Genomic DNA, 7,223 nt, shown 5'->3' on the forward strand with positions numbered 1-7,223 from the left:
ATTATTAAATGTATAAATTTACAATTTGCAAATATATTTAGAAATATTTATTTTTAATCAACCATCTATCTAAAACCTACCAAATAACCAACTAATTAAGGCAATTTCATTTTAATTAAATTTTTTCAAAAATAGTGCCTTCTTCACCAATTAAGTCGAGATTTAATGTTCTTATTTACTAAAAGCACAAGCATTAACATGCAGTAACTTAGTCAACATCAGGTTATTAAGAGACAGCAAGTGTATGTATAGTTTGATAGTGATAGTGTGCCGTTTCAGTCATAGTATGTGTATTAGGAAAATGCAGTGAAAAATTAAAAAGAAAAACGGTGTGTGAACAGAACATTCATATATATATATCAATTTCTTACAAGGCTTTATTGTTTTGTTAGCAAAAACAATTAATTTCTCTCAGTTTTAAATAATGTATTAGTTCAAGTCTATCTGAGATGGTGCCCATGTTTGTGTTGCAGTCACTAAATTACTGTGTGTTGTTTTTCATCATCTAGCATTTTACACTCACTTTAAAAGTGAATCCTTTTTCATGCAATTATCCAATCATCCAATCATGTGGCAGCAGCAGAGCAATGCATAAAATCATGCAGATACAGGTCAAGACCTTCAATTAATGTTCACATCAAACATCCAAATGTGGCATGATTGCTGGTATTTCAGAAACTGCTGATCTCCTTGGATTTTCACACTAAACAGTCTATAGAGTTTACACAGAATGGTGCAAAATACATGCAGTGAGCAGCAGTTCTGTGGGCAGAAATGTTTTGTCGATAAGAGAGGTCAGAGGAGAATGGTCACCCTGGTTTCGAGCTGGCAGGAAGCCTAGAGTAACTCAAGTAGCCACTCTTTACAACCATGGTGAGCAGAAAAGCAGCAGAAGACCACATCAGGTTCCATTCCAGTCAGCCAAGAACAGGAATCTGAAGCTACACTGGGCACAGGATCACCAAAATTGAACAGGCGATGATTGGAAAAACATTGCTTGGTCTTTTCCCAGTCTTTTAAAAACTATAGAATGCCATTTGAGGCTTTTTTGTTTTTATCAGATGGAAGAGATTGGAGAAGACAGCATTGAAGGAGACATTGCATGTCTTGAGGACTGAATTTACTATGGGTAAAGTTATGAATAAACTTAAAATTAAATAAATTATCATCAGGGTCATAAACAACAGAAGATGCCATCTGGGCTTGATAGCTCACAGAGAAAAACCTGCACACTCCTGACTACACAGCTGCACTAACTATACATTGCTACGAAACTAATACTGAAGTGCCATTAAAGTCATCCTCTACACACAGCCACACATGATGCATAATTCTGATATTACTTTTTTGTTCTGAAAACAAACAAGAAATCTGTTAGCTGTTACCAAGGTTTGCTAGTCTCTGAATAGTTTCATTATTATTCCAGCATCAGAGATGGCACGATCCAGGCTCAGGGAATAATTAAACTGACATTTACAAGTGCACACGTACTATCATTAATTAATATAGAGATATGGAGAGAAGGACACATATCCAACCACTGCATTCATTAAATCTTTTGAAAACTGAAAGTTATTATAACATATAAACATCCAAAATTATTCAGGTGTTTTATTCCCACCACGAAATGAAAATTTTAGGATTCTTTTTTCTAGCCTTTCCATTTTGGTCCCCATTTCTAAACACAGAACTTTGATTTTGGTTTATTTCAGCAGGATATATGATGTATGATAGGGTTTGTTATTAATGAAAACAGAGGCCAGCATGCACAGCCTCTTTGATAAAAATCCATTCGTCCACAAAACACGGAAGACATCAAGCATAAAAATGTCCTTGACATCAGAGATGGCAAATTGGCCCTGAGCTGAAAGGATTGGTTCAATCATCCTCCGACCGTATAATTAGTAATTAGGCTGGGATTAAAGTCAACTCATGAAGGAAGAGTGTGGCCAATTTAAATCAGCATATGAAATTTGATTAAATTAATGGGAAAAATTGAAATATTAATGTTCAGATTTGCAGCCAGGTCCCAGGTCACAGGCATCAGTCATGAGCTGTTTGAACTTTGCTTAATTACAGACTCAAAGGGATTCAAGAGGAAAGGCACATTGATCCCCTGACATTTCATTTGACTTGCTTTCTTTCTTTCTTTTTTGCCTCTCTCTCTCTCTCTCTCTCTCTCTCTGTCTCTCTCATTGTCCGTCTGTCTCTCTTTCTCTGTCTCTCACTGGCAAAAACTCCAGGATTTAATCTTAATGATTTGGTATATTATAAGTAATATTAATTAAACATCACTAAATATATTTGCAGTACCTTTCAACAAATTAAATGAATCAAATGGAGCCCTGTAAAGTTTAATATGACTATGATGCAAACAGAAAACACAGAATTAACACAAATATATTTGAGTACATATTTAGGAGATACCACTTATATGTAGTATTTACTTGGTTAATATTTTAAAATGAAATTTTAATTTCATTCATTAATTTGTCCATCTTCAGTAACTGCTTTATCCTTGTCAGGTTTGGGGTGGATCCAGAGCCTAAAATGGACAAACCTAATAAAAAGGAAATATTATTATTTAAAAACATGATTGAAAAAGGAAATATTGTATCAGTTCTGTTGTTGAATGATACCCACATTGTTTGCAGGCTACAATACCCATGATCCTCTACTCATTACCTTGTCACATGATCATTGTCACAAAATCTCCAGATTACCTTTTGGACGCATCTCTTCAGAATCACCCACACTCCCGTAAATAATCGGAATAAACAAACAGATTTAGCGATGTCTCACTCCAGTATTGCGTCTGTGACAATTCTAATCCTTTGGTCTCTGTTTTTTTTTTTTCGTCTCTTTGTTTGATTTTGCTTGTTTATCATTGTTTATCTCATTAGCCTTGTCTAGTTTATGTCTGTTTGCCAATTCCCTGACCCTTCACTTAATTGTCTCTTAATTTGAGCAATGTCTAGCCCTTTTTTGTTTGTTTGCCTGTCTGGTATTAAATAAATCCTATAAACCTGCACCTGTGTCCAACTGTCCGTCTCCATGACACTGACAGTCATTTTTAGATTACTTCTGTGTTTCCTGATCTTATTATTGTCTTTTTGTCATTATCTATACTACTACAGCACTTCCGTTTTTCTCATGTTTTTTCAGGTTATGAATCCTTGCAGACTTTCCAGGTGCTTTGTATGGCTGCTTCTTCAGTTGTACATTTTGTGAGTTACTCTGGATAAGAGCATTTGATAAATAATTAAATGGAACCCTCAAATTAGACATATGAGTGACACATGCAAGTAAAGTCTCACTCATCTGTGCAAACTAAAGGTGCCTTATGTCACACTTTATTAAGAGAGAAAATTCTAGACAAGATTGAAGGTCTGAAATATGACCTTGAGCTCAACATACAACTTGATGCATCACAAACAAATGTTAGTATATTCATAATTACAAATATAAGCATATTTCAAGCATTCCAAGGAGAAGCTATTCTCTCAGTGAATACGAAATCTGAAAGCTGAAATCTGATTTTCACCTTGAGCTCAAAATACAGCCCAATACATCACAGATACAAATACAAATACAAATATAATTATATCATATTATGTATTTCATCTGTTGAATCCTTTCTAAAGAAGGTTGATCTGATTTTTACCTTGAGCTCCAAATTAAAAAGTTAGAATAGCAAAACAAGTAGACTGAAAATAACTCGTGTACTTCAGCTTCCTGGAAACATGTCCTGTGCTTTTGTTATGACTGTCTTCCATAAACGAGCCTTACAATAGACAGGCATTTCAGCTGTACAATACTGTACAATAGACAGTCATTACAGATGCATAATAAGAGAAGGACAGCTTGAAGCATTGTTAGTTATTAGGTTCTGATATATGAGTGATCACATATGCTTTGATCCATAATACTTTCAGCATATTTTGTGTTATCTACTTCTTTCTTGTGTATCTGTTTTTAGAGAGATTTTTTCTTTCTTTTTTTTTTTTTTTTAAACACATGTAAGGTTTACTCCTAGGACTAACTCCTACTCTTTACTAAGAGTTGCTCTGAGAACTTTTAAAACACATTTTTACCTAATTTTTCTGTCTTAAGTAGACTTCTAAAACTATTTTTTTAACAGTAATTCTCTAAAGCTTTATACATACATTACTAGCCCAATGAGAGCACTTCTCTAATCCTTTTTTTTTTTTTGAGACAATGTCTTCTACATATTGACATTGTAGGTCTAAAGGCTGAAATTTGAACCTTGGTCCTTAACAGCGAGCCATTTCAATGAATCTAGCACATTCACATAAATGACCAGAGGCTATTTAGCTGGGACTGATATTGAATGTGCATAAAGGAACGAGGCACTGAGACTCTTTGATTCAATCAGTAGGGAACCTTGCGAATGTACAATCAACCTCTCAATGACTATTTCACTCTCATATCAAGCTTCTGTCAAACACTGGCTCAAGGCTCAAGTTGAAAGTTTCAGTTCCCGTCAAATGTGCAATTGGATTAATTCTTAACTTTATGACTATCATTAACATATGCAGCCTGAATTGAATTAATACGTGGCTTTGATACATGGAACTCTTCAAAGCCCAACTGACAACCATAAATTTTCGAAATTGCTGAGAGAGATATTGGGATATTAAAATAACATTTTTATTTCATTAAGGCATTGACATAAAACCTTGACTGTACCTTGCCTTTTTACCATAAAGAATTCAGAGCTAAAAGAAGACAAGAAGCGTGAAACATTATGCAATACTCCACAAAACTTTAAATCCAAAGCTTATTTTTCCACGCTTGTTAATCTTTTGTTAATCATAGTTTGACTGAAGTTTAATTTTGGACCTAAAATACAGTAACCTCTCAGAAATATTAATAGTGTTCCAAGAGCTAAAGTTCAGTATGCTTATGCTGGTATACAGTCAGGGATAGATCATATGCACAGACAGGCAACATTTGTAAGAATATTACCAACTTAGAGAGATTTGTATTTTTTGGATTTCATATGTAATTATTATTAATAATAATAATAATAATAATAATAATAATAATAAGGCCACCATGTAATAAGGCCACCATGTGTTAACTATTCTTGCATATGTGTACATACTGTATTTGTGCAAGCAGTGTTGCCAGATCTTTTCATAGGATTGTAACTAACGCATGCTCAAAAGTCAGTAGGAGTCACCAAAAACATCATAAGCTAATTTATATATTCATTGAACCATCATGATCATTTGCATATCAAAATGTGTTACATGAAAAAGGAAGATTTTCTGAAGCAGTATAAACAAGAAGCAGTAGTAGTGAGTAGTTCAGAAATAGAGATAAAGGAAATTATAACGGTGTTCACTTTTATTACTTGTAAATGTAGCCAAGAAGATATAGCCAATAATATAGCCAATGAAGAAAAAGTGCCCAAGAACATTGGTGATCAGCGATTGGTCTTTGAGAAACAATGGTAATCAGTAATTGGGCGCTGGTAAACAATGGTAATCAGTAATTGGGCGCTGGTAAACAATGGTGATCAGTGATTGGTCTTTGGGAAAGACTTGTGTTGATTCTTCATTAGGAACAATGGTGATCAGTGAGTGGTAGTTGGGAAACAAATGTGATCAGTGATTCGTCATTAGGAACAACAGTGATCAGTGATAGGTCATCGGGAACAATGGCGTTCAGTAAGTGGTCATTGGGAACAATGGTGATCGGTGATTGGTCACTGGGAACAATGGTGATCGGTGATTGGTCACTGGGAACAATGGTGATCGGTGATTGGTCATTGGGAACAATGGTGATCAGTGATTAGTTGGGAACATAGGCTTGTGCAAGCACAACTCACTCAGACTTTACACACTGGTGGTAAGTCTGAGCCTGCTTTGTCAACTTGTGTAACCAGCAGCAGTGATGTAAGCTGGAGAGCCATATTGTTGCTATATCTTTTTTGAAACAAAGTTGCTAAAGGGGTCTTAAACATTGCCAAGTTGCCAGTACTTCGTGTAAGGCTTCCACAGTTTGACACTGTAAATAAAATTAGTAATATATTACATGTGTGAAACATCATAAACAAAAGCTACCTAATCACACTGAATGCAATATAGATGGAAAAGATTTCCACCATGGTCTTCAAATTTACGCTAATTTGTAAAGGTTCACATCTAACTCATCCAAAACATAATGAATGGTAAAGCTTAGTAGATTTATTAGCACTTGTAACTCTTCTTATTGAGATTTATGCATAGGAAATCCAAAAAATTCACTCTTACTCTTCAGAGTCCCTAAGAGTTTGACGTATGATCAGGTTGACATTTCAGCTAGAGATTCTCAGCACACAGGTTTGAATGGTCTCAGTAGGGAGTGTGTGCCTGCTGTCTGACTCAGAACGGCTACACAGACTGCATTTTGATCATCTCATCTTTTTTTCCCCTGTACGTTTTAGTTTATCCATAGTTTGTATCACACTAACAATTTACTCAGTCCAAAAACAACAGGTTCACAACATTCCTGCAAAGTTTCACACTGTGTCTGCAATGAGTTCATTATATTCCAGGTCTGAAGTGTTCTTAAAAGTTGTTTGTGACAATTTGGAGTTTAAGGTTAAAATAACAGATTTCAGCTCATTTAAAAGCATATAAAGAACATATACACATACAGTAAAGTCCATACATCTGTCCATACATCTGTGGTTATTGGTTTCACTATTTGTCAGAAGAAAATTTGACTCAGTTGTTAATTATGATTTTATGATGATACTACAGCACTGTTGAATTCTCAATTCTGATTGGTCAGAAGGTGTTGATTAATTTTCTATGACCACATTGCTCTGACAGTAGTGTTGGCTATAATTCTAATCATAGGTTTATATTAATGTGCTCATTCTAATACATTGTCGTTTCTGTAGTAACAGCTATATTATATGGCCAAAAGTATGTGGACACCTGACTGGCTCTTACCAAAACTGTTGCAACAAAGTTAAAAGCATAGAATTGTATAGCATTATAGCAGATGTCTTAGCATTACAATTTGCCTTCAGAGAGGCAGGTGAGAGAACGACTGCTAGAACCTGAGTGATAACAGGACCTAACTCATTTTGTGGACGTTCCACAATTTTAAATGTAACTATAAGATGAAAAATTTTATGAGTCATTCTTTAATAAATTTAAAAAAAATAGTATTTGTTGCCAAATGTTATTGCTGAGGAACAAAAG

This window comes from Pangasianodon hypophthalmus, chromosome 29 (assembly GCF_027358585.1).
Source record: "Pangasianodon hypophthalmus isolate fPanHyp1 chromosome 29, fPanHyp1.pri, whole genome shotgun sequence".
NCBI classification, from domain to species: domain Eukaryota; kingdom Metazoa; phylum Chordata; class Actinopteri; order Siluriformes; family Pangasiidae; genus Pangasianodon; species Pangasianodon hypophthalmus.